Source organism: Protopterus annectens, chromosome 1.part1 (genome assembly GCF_019279795.1).
Source record: "Protopterus annectens isolate FY-2018-M chromosome 1.part1, PAN1.0, whole genome shotgun sequence".
NCBI classification, from domain to species: Eukaryota; Metazoa; Chordata; order Ceratodontiformes; family Protopteridae; genus Protopterus; species Protopterus annectens.
Genome location: NC_056726.1, coordinates 1,160,104,373 through 1,160,126,918, shown reverse-complemented (window position 1 = coordinate 1,160,126,918; position 22,546 = coordinate 1,160,104,373). Strand labels below are relative to the sequence as shown.

Below are 22,546 nucleotides of genomic sequence, written 5' to 3'. Positions count from 1 at the left end.
TAAGGCTTTAGAAGCAATGCTCCCAATTTGTAGAGTTGTACACAATCTCCAAATTTTGTTTAATGTCATGTTTATGCTTCCAAAATAAGATCCTGTAAGTAGGAAGCCATATTGGAAACACACCCTTAACCACTGAGAATTGTCTTTTTGTGGTAAAAATAAATGTAAGTGATGAGTTCTACTACACTCTGAAGCACATACAAATTGGTATTTCTCTGCAGTTCTGCCACATGAAGCAGAAATATTTATGCATGAGGACTTAATGGCCTTTGATATTTGAAGACATATACTTTGCCATCTGACAGAGAACTCTGATAGAGAATCAGTTGTTTAAAGTTTTCAAAGTTCTTGTATTATCTTTTCTTTGGGTTTTTTTTTTCTATCTTCTATAAACTCGTTTGCACTATGTATATTCAGCTTGCCTTGTCCCTGCTGATAGTTATTTATCTGAAAAGATATCGTCACATACCATTCCTTATAATTTAGACCAGATATGACTTTCAGCAGTATTTGCTTAAGTGTCATGATGACTGCAGAAGCTGAGGTTTGAACCTGAAATATTTTTTTCCTGCATTATTTGCTCTGGGTACCATTTTAATATCACTTTCCATTTCTCAGTATTGTCTTTTTATGCCTGTTACAGTGCCAGAACCTCCTACAATAAGAAAACATTTATTTTTATTGGTATCTCTGTACTAAAATGCAAATAAATATGCAAATGATATCAGTAAGCAATGTCTGCAAGGTGTGACAAAGCATTGTGGAGACAGGTCACTGGTTTAATAAAACAAACACATCTATAGATGCACAGAGGATAGCATATTGATCTCAGAGCTCTTAAAATGAGAAAACGGTACAGCAGATATAAACAGAAAGAGTGTGAACCTATAGGGAATACTTTAAAGCCTCCAAAAGACTTTGTATGCAAGGTGACACTAAGATGAACTGCCACACATTTATTTTTCTGCAAAAGTTCATAAAGGATTTGGAAAGAAATATAATTTATAGTAGGCTACATGAAATTCTAGTAATGCTAAATCTTTGCTAAATACTAGTTTTGACACCGTACATCTCTATGTTCCTCAAACAACATTAAATGCACATAAAAAACAGTTGTAACGTGACATGATGTATTCTTGCAGATTTTCTTAGCAATACTTCTCAGAGAAAAAATGGTTGCATTTTATAAACCCTGCTACTGTGGATTGAAGAATTGCCACCTACTGAGCACATTGTTGTATGCAGGAAGGTACAAGTGAAGACAAACCTTAAAATAAAGCTATAAATAATAGTGTTACTCCAACAAACAGCACTGATGTGTGATCAGCCGACATTTAAAAGAAAAAATGTCAGGGAGAATCTCTGAGAACTTTTCAGAAACATGAGGCTAAGTTATCCTGTAATAAATTGTATCGCTATAATGAGTCTAGCACAAATATGAGTGTGCCTATCGGAAGACCAGGGAATTATGTTTAAATAACTGTTATCTTTAACTGTGACTACAATATCTTTACTAGTGCTTCCTGCAACAGAGATTAAGTTCTGTTTTAATTAGTTTTCTTCCTTCGCAGAAAACTGAAAAAAGCTAAAAATATCAAAATAGTGATGTCAGTAACCAAAATGTGTGCTGTCTTTGATAACATTTGAGCTTGGTTCCATCTATGCGGATGCTACCTCACATTAATCAAAGCCTGAACTGGAAAATATGTCAGAGTAAGTGAAACACTAGAGAAAGACAATGCAGTACATTCTTCTGCCAGACACAGCCTGGAAAAAATGTACTCATTTTTCAGGAGAAGACTGAGAATTTAATTGGGTTTAAGAAGAACGATTTACAGAGAAGTGTCATTTTCTTTGATGCATTGTGGATATTTAAATTCAGAACTACAAACTCACTTGCTCTGTATAAAACATTTGGTTCAGGTTTGTTTCATAACACTTAATTACCTGAAGAACTGATAAGGTCAGGCTATGCAAATATGGTAGCACTGAGTGACATGTTGTCTCTGAGGAGAGAGTTTTTATTTCAGCACAACTGGGAAATTATTTTGGGGTGTGCATTTTCTTGATATAGGTGTGTGTTTGTATATGTTTATGTGTATGTATGTGTGCTTACGTATAATTCTGTAAGTACATGCATATGTGTTCATGTGTGTGTGTGTGTGTGTGTGTGTGTGTGTGTGTGTGTGTGTGTGTGTGTGTGTAATATAAATACATAGAATTTGCAAAATGCAATTTAGAAATTTGACTGCTTCACTGTCTCTGTCAATGTAATTTGTTTTACAGTGCTTTGGCGAGACACATTCTACAGACAATAGAAGAATAAATACGGCATGATTTACTATTTAACCTACAGCCATTTCCAGACAAACATTAGTTACAGTTTGTGGGCTGTCTAAGGTAAACATTCCAAGCTAAATAATGCAGGTATAGAACTCACTAATTCTAAAGTTTTAATAAAAACTATGATGGTATTTTGCAATTAAGGCTATGTATCTCAGGACCAAAAACAACTTTTCCACAACAGCAGAACTGCTCTCTCTCTCTGTCACACATTGTCCTGTGCCCTCTTTAATTCCCACAGTATCATAAACGAGCCACACCACATAAGTGTGTTTATCACCCTGAACAACCAAGATGTTCTAACTATCAGTCAATACAGGGTCAAACATGATTCCCTCAACTCCCAACAATTTCTAACTTCCTATAAGTATGTCAATGACATCAAGCAAGGTAAATGGTCTGGTGCTGGGTCTCTAATTATGTACAGAAATAATCTAAATCCAAAAGCCATTTCCCAAGCAAATCCCTCCTCAAACTCTAGGCCTAACTAGAATCTTTTAAAATCTTCTACTTACAAAAGCAAATGACTGCTGATTGCTTTAGCCTACCTGCCACCCAATTCTTTCCTACAACAATAGAAATCACGTCATTAACATTGTGAACAACTGACCCAAAAATAATAAACCATCATCCGAGGCAACATCAGCTTTAATTGTCTTGCCATTGTTCATTTGACATGGGTGTCTTCCTAGTAGATCTAGGTCTGCTTCAACTCATGAAAAGAATTAACAAGATCTAACCTCAAATCCACCAAAAACACTTCACATTTGACATTATTATTAGAAACATTTGAAATTCCATTTCCAACAAAAACATTCTCCTACCAACATTAAGTGGCCACTGCCAAGTCACTTTTACAAGTCTAGGAAACTACCAGCAACATTAAAAGCCTTTAGACACCAGTGTAATAGTAATATCGGCAATCTCAAAACATTTCTCACCACCCACAATTCCAGCCATATACTCTCCTTAGATTACTGAAAAGGCAGCAGCCTTAAGTCTAACCAGCTTTCTTATACAGCTGCAAAACATATTCTTCCCACTTATCCACAGGCTTTATAAACCCACTAACACTCAGTGGCTTTTGTGCAGTTTAACCAAGCAGTCCATCTGAAGGCACAAAAGGATTCTCAAAAAAATCACATTCTTACATTCCCCAAACACTTCCCCATTACATTCACTCTACAAACACCATTCATTGTGATACAACAAAACATAGCACAGATTTCCTTAAATTGAACAAATTCCCTTCAGTAAAATCCACACCCCAAAAATCATAAATTACCCATCCCACCATTACCATTCCACACCCTCTTCTGCCTCAAACACATACATCCCAAAGAAGTATCTACTCAAATATATCCCTACTGACGTGCTTCCTTTTGGATCTGACAACATAAATCCCTGGTTCATTTATCAATGCAGAGATCACATATCCCTTTCTCTCATCTACACATTTATAGCCTGTGTCTCAGTTCATAGGCTCATAGGATCATAGAAAGTTACTAGGCTAATTGCCCGAGGGCCCTTACAAGTCTAGCCAAATTTAACCTTGTTACCATGATCAGCACCCATTGCCCCTGTCCAAGAGGGATACAGGTGGAACCACTGAGGTGATTTTACGGTTACCCATCCAGTCATCTACACTGCGTTTGAAGAGGGCCAATGAGGTGCTTTGTTTGACATGAAGTGGGAGTCTATTCCAAAGGTGTGATAACCTCTGGGAGTGAAAACTCTCCCTCCAGCAGGTTCTATTGATGTCAAATACCAGGTTTAGGTCCTTAGAGCGAGTAGCCCATGTGCCATTTGACTTGTGGATGTGCAGCAGTTTCAATAAAGCAGGGTCAGAGATCCCATTATATGCAAGTCTGTATGAAACAGAATAAAATGACAGTGATTTCAGATGATCCACATAGGATAGCTGCTGAAGACCTGAAATTTTCCTTGTGAGGAACCTTTGTGGTCTCTCAAATTGCTGCAGGTGCTTTGAAAGGTACAAACCAAAAGGGGCATTGTACTCAATTATTGGCCTAATGAGTGAAGAGTATAGGAAGGTGATAACTTCTACTTTTCTCGAGGCAATGCCCTTACTTATGAGATGAGCCATATAGAATATCCTTCTTAATATTGTGGAAACATGGTGATCAAAGGCAAAGTTGCTGTCAACCTGACTGTCCAGCTCTCTCACCACTGAGTGCGTACTTAGACTATTGCCATTGATGTTGTAATTTGCAGGGAGCATCTCTCTTACCAAAAGGGATGATAATACATTTTTTGCACTGAGTTTGACACCATGTATTTGGCACCAGTAATTTACTTGCGTAAGACCTTCTGAAGGATGTTGACATCATTTGGAGATTCTATAACTGCATCCAGTTTGCAGCCATCAGCAAACTTTGTCAGCCACAGTCCCTTGGTTTTAGCTTGCACTTCAGAGAAATAGATTCCAAACAGTAGTTAACATATGTCACAGATTTGGAAAGCTGTTTTAATCAAACCCTTCCTAAAGCAAGCAGCCCCAAAAATACCCCTTACTTCAACCTAATATCCATCCTATCCACCCTCCCAACTCTGGCCAATCATCTAGAAAAATAGTTTACATCCAACTGCCTCACTACATCAATCTGTGCCACCTGCTCTCCTCCAAGCACTATGAATTCTGGCCTGAATGAGGTCCTATAACAGCGCTTTGGCTCCAAACTGATGACATCCTGAAAAACTGATAAAGGATTCCTTACAAGTGCCTTGTTTATAGACCAGGCAATTTGACATCATTGACAAATGAATTGAAATTGGTATCAGGCCAGACAGCACTCCCTGGTTTAAAACTTGCCTCACTGATAGACACTGAAGTAAAAATAGGATTCTCTCATTCAAAATCTGCAGTGATTATCAAAAGTGTACCATAAATATCCATTCTTGCTCCCCTCTCCGTATTCATTACCAGATGTCCTTGTCACCTCTCACATATTGAACTCATCTACATAAATGGCATGGTCATCTACAAATCAAGTCACTCTCACAGCTGCATTCAGTGCAACTTCGACAAAGACATATTCCACAACCAGTTCATAAACCATAAATTGATTTTTAATCCTTGCAAGGTCAGAACTTTGCTTTTTGGACCTCCACAGAGAATTCACAAAGAACCTGCGTCCTTAACTATGTTTGAATTACACTGCCATATCACAGAAATATTCACTAAAGTTTTATTTCCACAATGACAGAGTGAGAGTAGAAATAAACTCCCTCCTCTATCACAAAAACATCTCTTCCCTTCTTTCTCAACCAGCCAAAGCACCATCAGCAAAGGTGTGCTCTTCTCTCATTTAGAATAAGGACTGTACATATGTGCAGCATATTGATCACAGCTGTAGTAGCCTTAGCTAGTATGTGCTATTTCCTTCCAAAGCTTCAAGACACCTTCTACGCACATAAAGAATGAGAGGCAGCTGATTAAAAGACAAGTTTGGGTGCAAAGCCCTTCAGAGCTTTGCTGCAGTCGAAGAGCGTGCTCCCCTGAGGCTTTCAAAAAGTGGCAATTGGCTTGTACTGGTCCTTTGCTGGGCAGATAGGTTCCCTTCATACTTCTCAACTGTCCAAATATTTGACTCATATTTTTGGTTTGTTTTTCCAGAAAGTGTGGCTTTCTGGCAAATAATTGAGGACTGAAGTCACAAATAATGACAGACTTGTGAGTTTTAGACTTCATGTCCTTTATAAAAATTCATGTTAATACAGAAACTGTTATTCCATCCACTTTCTAAGTTTGTAAGCGCAATATTTACAATTGTTCCTATCTTTGGGCCTTTGTCCCCCCGTTCATTGTGGCTTTAAGAGGCTGAGAGGTATGGTTCCCTTTGAGGGGGAAATGTCCATTTTCTTAATTGTGTTGCTGTTTTTTTCACTTTCTTCTTCAGGAAGCTTATCTTAAAGCTAGGAGTGTTGTATTTTAATGGCCTGTCATGAGATTGTAACAAACAGAGCACTTGTTTTTCCTGACAGTTTAAAAGTGGTAAATAGTACTTCCTCGCATATTACCCACTTGAAAGGCCTAAATATAATACGCAACATCAACAAAACCTGCTGGAGAGACAGGTTTGTCTCCCAGAGGCTGCCCTCTCTCTGGAATAGACTTCACATACAAGTCAAACAGAGTACCTCGCTGACTGTCTTCAAGTACATCCTTGATGAGTGGATGGGAAACCACAAATTTGTCTCAGAGGTTCCACCTCTGTCCCTCATTGACAGGAGCAACAGGTGCTCACTGAAGTTTCTTTCTTGGGGATAAACTCTTGGATAGGCTTGTAAGGGCCCCAGGACCATTAGCCTAGTAACCTCTTATGATCCTATGATCCTATGTGGTGTAAAGTAACTGATCACATTTTTTCTTTGTAGAAATTTTATTTATTTTTACTTTTGTAGTGCTGACATATTGTTCTAAAGTGCTTTTGATTGTATTTTTGTGTCAAAAAAGGAAAAACCTCATAAGAGTATACAGCAGATCTATGGGCTTCCCAAGTCAAGAAAAATATTAAAAACTTGACTGAGAATTTGAAAAAGACTACTAGATCTACTAATATGGCCCATGAGCTCATGTTGGCATTTAAAGCCAATGACAGTTGCAAATCTTTCTTTATTTATGTTAGAAAATTAAGAAACAGCACTCAAAGATGTAAAGATCTCATACTAAATGGTGACACCTACTATGACCCTATTGAGATTACTAACATACTAGCAAATACATTTACTTCAAATGTCATTCCTGAGATAACTAAACAAAGGCCTGTGATACTGTTATCTCTATAACCTCCATCATTCCTTAAAACATGCACTGATAGTGCTGTCCAATACTAAGATCACTTTCTGCATTGGACCAAATAGCATACAGTCTGTTAAATAGTGCTAAACATGCCCTGCTGGAACCTCTCCATATGCTATTTAGCCTGAGCCTGGCTATATTTCAGTCCCAGAAATATAGTATACATCACACATAATGCCACTGTATAAAAGTGGCCATGCTACAAATTTCATGGTCTATATGATATGTCCATTAACCTGCCAAGTCTCATGCCAACATTAAAACATCCCTTCAGGCTAGATCAGCAGCAATTTGGTTTTGCAAAAGATAGCTCATATGTAAAGAGCCTGGTTAGCTTTCTGAAAAAGGTTATACTGTTGGCATTTCTCACAATGTACAAACAGCCTAAATTGATTTGACCAAGGCATTTTACACAATCCTGCATGGTAGCATAATAAATAAATTAATTTCATATATTCATAGATTCGTAGACTGTTACTAGCTTAACGACTTAGGGGGGGGCTTTTTAAGTCTTGCCAAGTTTTCCCAAAAGAATAATGATGTCCTGTATCCAAATAGGACACTGAGAGCCAGGCATTTATAAGCTACCTCTGTCCATAAGGGACATGGGTGCCAGGCCTGGTGTAAATTTTCTATTCCCATCCACTGGTATAGGTTGTGCTTAAACTGTGTAACACAGCCTACCTGGATTTGGCCAAGGCATTTTATACCATCCACCATACTTGTGTAATTGGTAAACTAATTTGTCATAATGGTTTAGGGCTTCACCTCCTATGGGCCAAGGCTTGATCCCGATCTCTGACCAATTGCCTGCATGGAGTTTGCATGTTCTGTCTGTGTCTCTATGGAGTTCCTCCTACATTCCGAAAACATGCTGAGTGTTTCTCCCTAAAAATGTACCCAATAATGGAATGGTGGACAGCAATGCAGACTGCAGATGTTGTCCAATAGGGGAAGAGTTGTACAAATTATCCACTTTGACCCTCTACTTTGATGCACATTATCCTCATGATAGGAGAACATGGATCACAGACTGCATGCTGTGTCAGTGTTAGCCACTTGACATTTAAAAATGATGTCTAGGTGACTTTGTCATGTCGAATAATATTGCAAAAATGGGCATGAGTATTTACTGGTGATAAGGACATTGAGAACCAGGCCAACTTTGTCCAATGCCAGAGACCCATTCTTGATGGTGTGAGGGGTGTATGTGACCTCATTGGCTAGTGTGTGCCTGCCATAAAGCCCATCAGTGCTGGGTCAATAAGCTGTTGGCCGGCAGGTGTCCATTTGGCCAGCTTGGGCTACCTGGGATAGCTGTGTTGAGTGAAAGCTGGATGTAAAATAAATAAAACTGCCAAACATGAAATTGTGAATTGATATACTCAATGTAGGTTCACTGATAGATGCTTTGAAGAAGATGACATGATGGTAAGGAGGCTGGACATCTTATGTATCCAGGAGATAAGATGGAGGGGCAGTGCTGCAAAACTACTTGGCTTGGGATCCAGAGTGTACTACTCAGGAGGAAGACAGCCTAGAAATCATGTGGGAATAGTTGTGAGAGAGAGTGAGAGCCTTCGGAAAACAATGAGAGATGTCATCAGAATTAGGGATAGACTAATGGCAATCAGAATCCAATGTGATGATATTCATAATCTCAGCCTATGCTCCACATCAGGAATGTGACAGTGAGGAAGAGAATGAAGGCCTGCTTTTGAGCATAACCAGACTCAAGAATGGGAGGGAAATCACTATTCATTCTATTTATAACCTGGTTGGCTATATCTACTATCTTTATTAGCAGGTCACTTCTTGTGAAAAACAAATCAATGAGATTTTGAACTTCTTTAAGAAAAGCATCATCATCATTACTTGCCATCCGTCTAGCTCTAATGCGCTGTCCTTTAAACACATTTTGCTTCATAAATATGGGATTGAAGCTATTGTAATATAGATAACTATTACTAGAAGCTGCCTTTCTGTAAAGCTTACTACTAAATCTTTTTTCTTTCACATTCATAGTTAGAAGCCCATCCAAAAAATTAACTGTAGTGCCAAAACTACTGATTTCAAATTTCAACCATCCAGCACTCTGATTAATTTCCCTAACAAAAATGTTGAAATCTTCTCTTACACCTTCCGAAATAAAAAGCAAGTCATCAGTGTACCTCATATAGAATGTCACTGACTTGAAGGATGAAAGTTTAGTGAGAAAATGCTGTTCCAACACATAACTAAGTTGGCAAATGAAGGGGCCACACAGGCCCACATCGCCACACCAGAAATCTGCTGGTAAATGTTGGTGTCAAATACAAAAAAATTGTTGTTTAAAATTAAATCAAGTAATACTCCTATGGTTTTAACATCAATACACAAACCTGCTGTAAATTTACTAACATATAATTCTAAAATTCAATCCCTTGTTCTTGGTCTATTGGTGTATATAATGAATTTAAATCCACTGTGCACAATAACTGTTCACTACCATTAAACTAACATTCCTTAAGTAAGTTCAAAAAAGGCCAGGAATCCTTCAAAAAATTTACTTTTTTGTACTACTGGGTTAAGTATTTTATCTAAAAGAATAGAAATATTCACTGTTTCATTTCTTGTTGAGGACACTATCGGTCTGAAAGGTGGATTCTCCTCATCTTTATGTATTTTGCAGATACCAAAAAGTACCCACAACTCTGGCTGTTCTACAGTACAAAAGTTATACATATCTAAAGAAAGGTAATGTTGTTGTAATAAATCAAGTAATGTCAAATCTATAAACTGATATTTCTTATTCAAATAATCTTTAAAAACCTTTCTATAATTTTTACTGTCACCCACAAATAATAATATATCCCGGGATTCATGAAGGTTCCGTGCAAGAATAAGTTTTTCTTGCATGGAACCGACCATGTCCGTGTAGAGCAGAAGCTCGCCTTGCATATTCATGAAGGCATGCTGCTCTACTCTTAAAAGGACACGGTCCATGTGTACGAGCGCAGGAGGTGTGTCTGAGAGCAGTGCAATATAAAATCAGTGAAAGTCTCCACCAACACATTAGTGTCTGTGGAGAAAATAACAGACAGCCTACCTCAGAAAAACACACATATATGGCAGAATGTACACATTCTGCCATATATGTGTGCACCATACACCAGAAAAGAAGTGCAGTCCGGTAAGACAGTGGTGTGACATACTGCATATCCCTTGCAAAATACATGCTAATGCAAAGCCCGTCATTCTATCAATGTTCTAAGTTTCTAACAGCAATATTTAAAATATCTTCCTAATTTTTCCTGTATGCAATAAAGTTTAAGCATAGCTGCGTGGTTTTGCCTGCCATGCAGCTATGCATAGCAGAATTTAAACATCGAAAGAAGTTAAACAGAAATACACATAACACAAGCAGTTAAACTGGAATAGTGTAGTGGTTAGAGCGTTCACTTAACATGCAGTCAATCACAGTTCAAGCCCCATAGCAATCCATCCATTTTCATATGTCAAACACAACTAAAATGCATTTTTCACAAATAGGTAGTGAATATTATGTATATGTTAACCAGGATAGTGTAGCAGCCCCAAATGTTCGTAGGTTCACTAGGTTATCTAGGCTATCTGCCCAATTTAAGCCAAGCCTAGCCCATAGCCCATGTTCTTTTCGCCTTTTAGTTTTTGAAAAAAACTATAACTATATATATATAGGTTCAAGGACAGGCTCAGAGATGAGATTTGAACTCATGACCCCTGGTTTACTAGACCAGTGCTCTATCCCCTGAGCTACAGAGCCATGTGAGGTGTCAGTGAAATTTAAAGTTTAAGCAAGATTTGGCTTAGCTAAATGGATTTGCATACTGGTAAACAGGGCTTAGCATCTATCCCATTAAGCAATGGTTATCCTTGCTAAGCAGATTTGCCCGTGCTTAGCCCAGCAGTTTCAAAACTGTCCAATCACAGTAAAGGGCAGGAAATTAATCTTATTGTAACCTTGCAGGCAGGAATACAGCTCATAACCAGTTGCAGATCCCCACTGTAGGCAGTATAGCTGGTGTAGGTGAAAGTGTGCACTTTTGGGTGCAGTGCTTGGGTATTCAGGAGTCCAGGATCTTGGTCAGACTCCTCATTAAAGACCATGAAGGGTGACTGCTGCAGGACCAGTACCAGGGCTCCCAGTGCAAAGCAGAGGCCTGAGACCATCTTGCCCGAGATCTCACCACTGCCACAGGCATCTCTTGGACTGTTGAGCAGGTCTGGCACCACTTTGCCGACTTGAAGTGGAGGAAGAGGGACCTTTTAGACCAGTGGGTCCAAGATGCCTGGGCGGGGAATGCTACAGTCATGTGTAAGTATTAGTCAAAATAAGTGTTCTCCAAAGTCCAGCCTGTTTATGTGATGAATAGGTATGCCTAAATGTTTTTCTTATTTCCTGTACAGCTGCAGATGAGAGAGCTGTGAACTTGGAAGCCAGAGGGCTGTGAACTTGGAAGCCCACACCAGCAGGCTGCTAAGGCTGCATTGCGAGGCTGGTGAGTAATAATCTAGCTGGTATTATGTATGGCAAATGAATAAAAAGTAGTAGAATGTCACCATGCAGTATTTAAAAATGGGTATGGTTTTTAATGACTGAAGAAGCCAGTAGGAGAGTAATAGTGACATACAGGTTATATATCAATAAAAGTGTAAGTACTTGTCAATAGAAGTGAAAACCCAAGACTGGTTGTATTTTCTCTGGTATTGTATGACTTGAAATGTTTCATGCACCAGGATCTGATATCAGAATAGCAATGTTGTGTTAACCACCGTTTTCCACACTGTGCTATGTCAAAAGGTATGCATAGGAATGGATATATAATAATGTTGTAATCACAAGGTGAGATTGTACAACCAAGAGAGAATAAGACAGAAAACAGTCAAGAAAAGAAGGCAGTTTTTCAATAGCTTGTTCTGATGAAACACAAATTGTTGTATTTTAGCAGAAACAACCATGGTTCGAATCTCGGGAGTGGTAGTAAGCTGTATGCATAATTTCAAGTTGGATTTTGTGAATATGTGTAGAAAAGGTCAGGTAGTGTCAACATAAATTACCTCCAGAGGTCTTCCAGGTAAGAGAAGGTATAAAGTAGCTATAAGAAAGCTGTAGTTATACTGTGTCCAACACCCACAGTCCAACCCCAAGGCTGCAAATGACAGTAAGATAAGTACATACATCAAGTGTTCACCCCCAAGAAATGTTCAAAAGTGTCATGCTGTCACAGCTACCAGTCCCTGCTACCAACAACCAGGGTGACCGATAGAAATCAAGGCAGAGTGTGTCAGGAGCACACACACACACACACATACACACACCCACACACACACACACCCACACACACACACACTACGAGTGCACATATGTGACCCTCACTATGTGAATATGGGTAGAAACAGTCAGGTAACATTAACAGACATTCCCTCCACAGGTCTTCCAGGTAAGAGAAGGTATAAAGTAGCTATAAGAAGGCTGTAATTATACCCTGTGTACAAATATACCACTGCCCAACCCAAGGCCATAGGTTGTTGGAATAATATGTGTAGAGTAATGATTAGAGCAATGATCATTAAAGCTGTGATCATTGCAAGAATCTACATTTGTTAATTGACATCTGTCTCTCTCCCCCGCCTTATCTTCACCAATAATCTAAACACATAAATGAATGGGTATGTTTTCCACCAAGCCTACTGTTGGGACATGTGTCCTATTGTTCTACAAATGTTGAAATGCAGTCCAATTAATGTTCCCTGCTCAAATACTATCTTTGGTGGCCTGTTGCTATCAATGTAACCTGCATGCCGGTGAAATGCCCACTGTGGTTCCATATATGTATGTGTTCTGTTTACTATGCAAATGTTCCAAATCTGTTGTTTTGGATTAATTGAAATACTCATGCATGCTGTTATAACTATTCCTGGAATGTGTTTATCATTACTACCCAACATATGTTCTAAAACTGCAACACCATAGCACATCTGGGAATGGTGATTACAGTGGATCCACTTCTCCCGCCTCATCTGGGTGTGGCACTGGGCCCCAGCACATCTGGGACCCACCCTGGGACATCCTCGTCTGATGGACCTGCACCACCTTCAGGTGGAACTGCCTCAGGGGATGGGCCCCCCCCCGGGCGTGGGTGCAAACAGGATCCTGTCACCCAAAGCCAGGTCCAGAGTCTGGTGCGTAGCGAGCTCTACAAGGAATTGGGAGATCTGCTACACCAGCTTGAGAGCCGCATGGCACATTTAGAGGGTTAGCCTGCCCCTCCTGCTCAGCCCTCAACACAGCCATTTTAGAGGCTGTGAAGGTGCAGTGGTGAATGCTCATGGGTGGGGACTTCTGTCCCACTGTATCCATTTGAGGGTTCGTGGGCTTCATGGTGAATGCTCATGGGTGGGGACATCTGTCCCACTGAATCCATTTGAGGGTTTGTGGGCTTCAGATTACCAAACAGTCCTCCCCGTCCAAGGTGTTAATCCCCCACATGTGTCATATACTGCCCGTGTATGCTGTCTTGTCTGCCTTCTTACCCAACCTACCTCTTCAAATATACCTACTATCCTTCCCCAGCATCCCACTCTCACCTTAAAATAAAAAAGGGGCAATTTGTTCTCAAAAAAAAAAATGTTGCCCCATGCATAGCTGTCCATTTTGCACACATGTCCACTGGACAGATATAATCTGGTCTAACTGACTTCACAACACATTATTATTGACCTCCCCCATCTCTCAGGGGTTTGAGTGTCCAAATTTACCTCTGAATTCAGTATATATGTAAAGCTGTCGCTGTAGAAAAAATGGACAGCTATGGACCTTCCCTATACCAATCCTGCACATCTTTGTGCCCCCTTTTTCACCACTTTCTTATCAACCCTTTTTTCTTTTCTTTTAAAAAAATTAGCACAGGGGTAAGTGGGAGTAAGCGGGACTAAGCCTGTTTGCATGGTGTTAAGCGATGCCTACACAGATTAAGAAATGTCAGCATAGTTAACCAGAAGTTAGTATTGCTTACTGTCGCCCAAACTCAGGCAAATCCGCTTACAACTGCTTTGCCTTAATTACTCTGCATCCAACAGCCCTTGATCTGCCCAGCAACAAAATATCAGCCCTTGCAAGTCTGGAACTCAGGACACTACATACCATAGCCATAGCAAATTACCACTAAGCCATCCAGACTGTTGGAATGCCAGATGTTTTTTCAAACATATTATGCAGCAGAGTCATTCAACAGTAGGGAAACTGTTTGTTAACATTAGTCATGTGTTATACATAGATATAAATGTACATGTGTATGGAGATGCATATATATGTGTATATATATATATATATATATATATATATATATATATAAACATTAATACATAATATATGTAAAGATATACATATAAAATATACACATTTATGATATATATAAGTAAATCTATACATACATATATATATATATATATATATAAATATCTCAGCATGTATGTATGACAAATTTTATTAATATCAATATATATAAATATATATACATATATGTGAATATATATATATATATATATATATATATATATATATATATATATATATATATATATATATATATATATATATGTGTATGTATATACCTGATTTCATGTAGTAGAGTGATTGTGTGTGTTTGTGTGGTGGATGGTGTGTGTGTGTGTGTGTGTGGTAAAACCTCCATTCGAGGTTTTGAATTTCAGTTTTAGTTTTCATTGTTTTGTGGATTCTACTTCTTGGGCTCGAGATACTGAAATTCGAGATTTCAGTATTTCAAGCTTCTGAAGTAGATCTATATATATATATATATATATATATATATATATATATATATATATATATATATTTATATATATATATATATATATATATATATACATCACACACACACACACACACACACGTATACATAAATATGCAGAAATATATGACAGCTATAAAACACATGCAGTCTGAGGGTCATGCTGCTGCACAGTAGAAGTCTAAATCTGAAAATACACTCACTGGAAGTATTCCTTAAAATGGGGAACAATGTCATCTGAGCTTTAACAGAGACCTGGTTAAAGGCAGTAGGAAGCACTCGTGCATTACCAGCCTATAAGTAATTCCACAACTTTTGGCTGCAGAACTTGGACTGAAGCATCAAAGGTGGTTGTTTTTCCATATTCATTAAGGATGCACACACCTCCAGAATGGTAGAATAACATTATGCATTACAGATCCTGCTGGTGTAGCTAACATTGGGTAAGACAGTGATTCAGGTTGTAGCCTGTAATAGGAACACATACACAAATGCATGGATATTGCTATACCTAATAGTACCAGAACCATCACCTCCAAAAAAGGAAGCCGATCTGGTGGTCCCCAGCCATAAAGAAACTGTATAACAGAAGGAGGGAACCAATATGGAATAAGGTGAAGTCCCAAGACCGGAAACAAACCCTTAACAGCCTCAATTAAAAGTTGAGATCCCTCATCAAATACTATAAAGTTAGCTGTGAAAATAGAAATGGAGCACAAAGTAAAGACAACCACAAGGCCTCATACAGTTATTTAAAGAATCACCATGGCAATACCAAGATTTGTTCTGAGCTACTAGACAATGGTACTTCCTAGAGTGAGCAAACAAATATTGCCAATATACTGTTTGGCATACTGAGTGCAAACTTTACCAGTATCTCCCCCCACAAAGGACCAATTACAATACCAGTACACTGCCAGGCACCCAGTATTACTGCTGCACAGCTTAAAACACCACTGTCCAAGCCCAAGAATACAGCTTCTATGGGCCCTGACAATATCCCTGGCTGTGTTCTACATGAAGTACAGAGTGAACTGGCACCTCACCTTTGTGCCGTGTTCAAGCACAGCTTCACCTCAGGCTTTGTCCCTACTAAATCATGCACTGCTACATTCACCCCTCTCCACAAATGAGGTGTGACTACAGACCCTGGGAAATACAGCCCCAGCTGCCTGACAAGTCTGTTATGCAAAGCTACGGAATGCATCATCATGCACCTAATAAACAGGGATATGGGAATCTGCTGACTCAGGATTCCACACAGTTTACTTTTGTGAAGGGTAGGTCATACCTGCTCAGTCAACCTTGTCAACTTATTGGTGTCAGTCACCTGAGCTGTGGATGAAGTCAAGGTGGTGCATGCAGCCTACCTCGATTTGGCCAAAGCCTTTGATAACATTCCCCCACCCAGGAATCATGCCAAAACTCACTAAGCTAGGCACCAACTCCTTTATCACTAGGTGGATTGCTAACTGGGTCACAGATAGGACTCACAGTGTTGAAATAGCTGTTGCTAAATAAGACTTCTGAGCAGTCATTAGTGGAGTCCCACAGGGTCCTGTCCTGGGTCCTCTCATGTTTGGTATCAACTTCTCTGAAGTTCATGCCAACATGAAGGGGCACTGGCTGACAATGTTTGCAGACAATTGCAAGTTGGGAGCTATTCTTAACTACCCAAGTGGTCTGGGCATCCTACTGAAATACCTCACTTAGACCAATGACTGGTGTCAGAGCCATGGCCTTAAGTTCAATGTCAGAAAATGTGTCATCCGCTTTGTGGAAAACCCTGTTCTCATGACTTACCACATTGATGGTAGTCTCCTAAACAAAGAAGGAGTTATAAGAGACCTGGGTACACAGGTTGACAGCAATGTCTCTTCACCACCACATTCCCACTGTGTTCACAATGTCCTTCTATGTGACACATCTCAGTACTAATGCATTAGCATCCAGGAAGGAAGAGGTAATTGTCCCCATGTACTTTTCTTGACAGAGTGACACAGTTTGTTTCATCATATATATTCTGATGGATGTGAGGTAGGTAAATGACATATATGTCATCATTTTCTGACAACAGTCATATCATTACAGTGATTTATCAAAGAAATAATACTAATCTGTACAACAGACCAGAAATATGAGCAATAAACCTGGACATCCTGAAACAATCCAGCCAGTTAACAGGTATGCTCAGAACCTCATTCTGCAGTGAATCTGGACCAAGGCTGACAAAGTGTTGGGTGGATGCCATGAAAACGAGGATGTATCTGAAGGACTGGCATAGATAAGCTAACACAGTTGCTGTAGTAACACCCTCCTGTGAGCTCTAACATATATTTACTGAAATAACACAAGTAATTGAATTAGGACATCTGCTATGGGTAATTATACATATTTGCAAATATATCAGGCACTAAGGGGATGTAACAGCAGTGACAAACAGACACCAGTGTGAAAGTGCATACTCACAGCCAACATCACCACAGTCACATACCAGTAAGTCAAGTGAACAGTAGAGACTATGGACTGTGTGAACAAATGCGTCATTGTTTGCCACTTACACACTAGCCCTACATATACAATCCCAATTCTTAGTGTAGTCTGAATCCTGATCTTGGTACAGGACATGTCTCAGTCTGCTCCTACATACACATACAGCCAATATATCAGTGGAAACTGGAGCAGCATGCACAGTCAAATAAAGAAGGAGCCATAACACTTACATCCACCCCCCCCATGCACAGTCCAAATAACATGTACACATGACGTGTTCACAATCATGATAGTCTGTTAACAATGGCCAGACATACACAGGCCTCTCACATGTACAGTTCACCTCAGAATGTACAGGCACAGGACTCATATCTAAGGCCTCTTCCCTGACATGTCTGTGGGTGTACTACATCACTGGGATGGCAGCAGGAATGAAGACAAGAAATAATGATAATAAATATGTCTGTACCTCATTGACATTTGGACAAAGCCTGACATCATTTGGGGACAGAAGAACAAACATAGGGGTAGATTGGACATATTGCTGTCATACATTGAGACAGTTGTAGATGTTACTGGGTTTGTTGTAAAATCCTTTATGAGGAATATGACATTAGTAATACCAATAGATGTGAGTATTTACAGAACGCATTCCCCAGACTCTATAACTGATTTACCAAGGACACCAACAGTCTGGGGAAAAGACAAAACATAACAGGCAGACATGTGGACAGTCTGAGGACAGTGTGCCACTGGAGAGGTATGTCAGAGACATATCTCTGATAGTTGTGAAGTCACTGACTAAATGCATGTCCACACAAAGCCTGTCAATCTATCAGTCCACCATGTGTATAACAGCACTGATGACAAAGAATCTATGCACAAATCTGAGGATATGTTCCCCATGTTGTTTGGCTGTCTCCACATGCCCTGCGATGTATTGCCACCTACTGTATATGAATCTGTAGGCCACCACCTCTGTAATGTCCCTCACACAGTCAGGAAAAAGGGGCAAGGCCCACATTAAGGAATGTCCCATATGTCAGAACGAGCAGCAGTGTCCAGGCCCACAGCACAATACAATGTGGGTACCTACATAGTGGCATGGCCTTAGCAAGACCTGACATCTGCACATCTGTACAGAGGACAGACAGAAAGTATATAGCTAACCGGTTATGCATTAGGATGAATGTTTTGAAAGACAGACATCTGAAACTGAAAGGTATGCCATTACTACATGATAGCAGTCCTCAATAACATGTCCAAAAAACATAGTAGTCCACAGTTAATATCAACATATCAGATCAATATCCAATAGGAGATACATAAAAACATACAGCTCAAACACCAAAAACAAGATAGTTAGTACTCAGAGTCCCAGCTTTGCTTGCAGGGGTGTATGGTTCTAGTACTGCAATCTGCAATCTACCCTTACTTGGAAAAGCACTGTTAAAAGTACTAATGTAATGATACAATATGTTTTAAACTGTTTTTGTTAACCAGTGCGCTGTAGCTGGCGTAACATGTAAGTGTGACTGCATATAACCTGGGATACTACCCATGTATAAAACAAATACAAAGAGAAAAGATTGTGGTACTACCCATGTATACCCAGGTGTCCCATACAATATAGTCACACTCCTTGCTACTGTAATAACAGCACACAGAAGCATGTTATGTACATGAAATTAAATACACGTATTAAAGATGTCATTACCCTGCTATTTTACAAGACTGGAATGTGATCACTAGTTACCAGGGCTGAGCTATGTTTAGCAGGTTTCAGCATTGCTTAAATGAAAATGCTAAGCAGATTTGCATAGTGGTAAGTGAAGCCTACACTGTGTAAGCGCCTATTCATTTAACCATATGTTAGCACTACTTACTGTTGCTGAAACCTGCACAAACTTGCTTAAAGCTGCTCAAAACTGCCTTAATCACTCATTAGCCAACAGTCTTTGTTCTGCCTAACAACAAAATAAACAGCCCATGAACCCAGGACCCTGCACACCATAGTCAAAGAAATTTACCAGTAAGCCATCTGAGCTGTATGATTTAGGATGTTTTCTCAAACATACCCTTCTTTACAGCCAGTTTACAATAGGGAAGAGACACTGTGCAATTAGGAAGGATTGGTATCTATAAAAAAAAATATATATATATACATATATATATATATCTATCTATATATATATATATATATATATATATATATATATATATATATATATATATATATATATATATATGGTTCTACCTGAGATAGCCGACAGCTGATTTCACGACAACGAATTTGCAAGCACCAGAAGATCGACAATCCAGAAGACTGACGCTACGGACCAAAACACCGACGCCGAGGATACTGACTTGGAAAAAGGCTGTGTAAGTATGCGGTGGTGACGGACGTTAGGGTGCGAGTAAGGTAAGTGTGGATATTGACGGTCTGTGGGGATAGGGGTGGGTTTAGTGATTTAGGGTCAGTGCGCGGGTTAGGTAAGTGTGCGGTAGTGATAGTGTTTGGGTTAGGGGCGGGTTAAGTGAGTTAGGGTTAGGGCGTGTTAGGTAAGTGTGCGGTAGTAGTGTTTTTTGGGTTAGGGGCGGGTTAAGTGAGTTAGGGTTAGGGCGTGGGTTAGCTGAGTGTGCGATAGTGACGGACCTTAGGGTAGGGGTTTGGGTTAGGGTTGTAGATAGTTGTATATGTGAGGTTTAGTGTGGGTTTGTGAGGATTTTGGTGTGTTTGTGTTGTGTGTGTGGTTTTTGGACAGGGGATGTGTTTTGTTAATTGATTGTTGTTATTGTGGTGTGTGCAGCGTATGAGGTTTCGTGTTTGTGGACCGTCAGTTATTTGATTGTCGGGCATGTGAGGTTTCATGTTTATGGTTTGTCGATTATGTGGTGTCAATGTTTGTGTTGTCGGTGTTTTGCAGTGTCGGTTATGTCAGGTAGAACCATATATACATATATATATATATATATATATATATATATAAATAGAAACATACATAGAGTGAGGGAGATATGTAGGGAGATCCATATATCTGTGCAACAATATATAGATACATTACCAATAAATACTGAGTATATGTATACATATATATATATATATATATATATATATATATATATATATATATATATATATATATATATATATAGGTTCATAGGTACATAGGTAGGTTCTAGGCTATCGGCCCAAGGGCCTATGTAAGCCTAGCCAACAAGGTTCATAGGTTCATAGGTAGGTACTAGGCTATCGGCCCTAGGGCCCATACAAGCATAGACAAAAAATGTACCCTGGCTTTCGCCACCCAAGAAAATTATTTTCCTGTGCCCCTGTCGAGTAGAGCCACAGAAGTGATCCCCGGAGTGAATTTCCTATCCGATCATCAAGACTTTTCTTGAAGAGTGCTAATGAGGAGCTCTGTATGACATAGACAGGCAGTCTGTTCCAGAGTATGGGAAGTCTCTGAGACAGGAATCTATCCCTCCAGCATATTCTGTTTATTGTGGTGACAAGGTTAAGGTCTGTAGAGCGTGTAGAGGGATTGGGATTTCTTTAAGTGGAGCATGTCCAACAACTCTGGGTTTGACATAGCTTTGTATGTTAAGCAGAGATTGCCCCTGAGTAGGCGATATGCGATGGATTAAAGCTGTAGTTTTTTGAGACAGTCTGCATAGGGCAATTGTTTGAGGCCAGTAATCCTCTTTGTGAGGTATTTCTGTGGTCTTTCCAGTTGTTGTAGATGTCTTGTGAGGTACATACCAAAAGGGGCATTGTACTCTATAATGGGTCTAATGAGTGATGAGTAGAGGGGAACAATGACCTCTTTTTTTCTGGATGAGAATCCTTTTGTGATTAGATGAACCACGTAGAAGGATTTCCTGACCACTGTGGTGATGTGATTATCAAAGGAGAGACTACTGTCTACCTGTGTCCCAAGGTCTCTTATCACATTTTCAGCATTAAGTAGACTACCAGCTATGTGGTAGTTCATGGGTACAGAGTTTTTACCAAAGGGGATGACAATACACCTTTTGGCATTGAACTTCAGGCCATGGCTTTGACACCAGGTATCTGTCTCAGTGAGGCCCTTTTGTAGTTTGTCCACATTGTTAGGAGTTTTGATTATGGCTCCTAGTTTGCAGTCATCTGCAAACTTTGTTAGCCAAAGACCTTCTGTGTTGGCCTGCACTTCAGAGAAGTAGATACCAAACAGGACAGGACCCAGGACTGAACCCTGTGGTACTCCAATTGCTACTGGTCTGATGCCGGATTTGGAATCCGCTACTTTCACAGTGTGGGATCTGTCCGTGAGCCAGTTGGCAACCCATCTTGTGACATAGGGATTTATACTTAGTTTAATGAGCTTATTTATAATTCCAGAGTGGGGGGTGGTGTTGAAAGCCTTGGCAAGATCTAGATAAGCTGTGTGAACCATGTTACCCTCATCTATGGCTTTGGTGACTGTTTCAAAGAAGTCAGTCAGGTTAAGGAGACATGATCTGCCTTTTACAAATCCCAACTGAGTAGGGTCCCGAGTTTGGAGATTACCAATGTCTTTGTTTATGAGTTCCATGATGATACGTTCCATGGCCTTGCAGACCAGGCTCATCAAACTAATGAGGTGGTAGTTCCCGGGGTCCATCGTGGCTCCCCCTTTGTGGAGTGGAATAACTGTCACGGTGCGCCATTCAGTGGGTACAAAGCCTGACGTGAGGCTATGATTGAACATGGTACTTAGGTAGGGTGCCATTTCATTCTGTAGTTCATGTAGAATGCAGCCTGGGATATTGTCAGGTTCCATGGATGCTGTGTTCTTGGCTTTGGAGAGTGTGTTTTTTACCTGTGCAGCCATGATTATAGGAACTTTGCATTCTTCCGGTATAGAGATGGGCCCTCTAGGGGGTGAGAGGGGGGTAAAGTTAGCACTGAACCTATCTGCTAGGATGTTGGCAATATCAGTTGGTTCTGTATATTTAGTGCCATTATGCTGTAACTCAGAGCAGATCTGAGTGTTCCCATTTAGATTCTTGACATAGCTATAGAATGCTTTGT

General features: G+C 39.7%; 1 non-coding gene across 1 annotated transcript; it reads right to left on the bottom strand.

The window, feature by feature from the left end:
• Positions 1 to 10,874: 10,874 nt before the first annotated feature.
• Positions 10,875 to 10,949, bottom strand: TRNAT-AGU. The gene has a single exon. It is a non-coding gene; the product is annotated as a tRNA-Thr (tRNA).
• Positions 10,950 to 22,546: the final 11,597 nt, after the last annotated feature.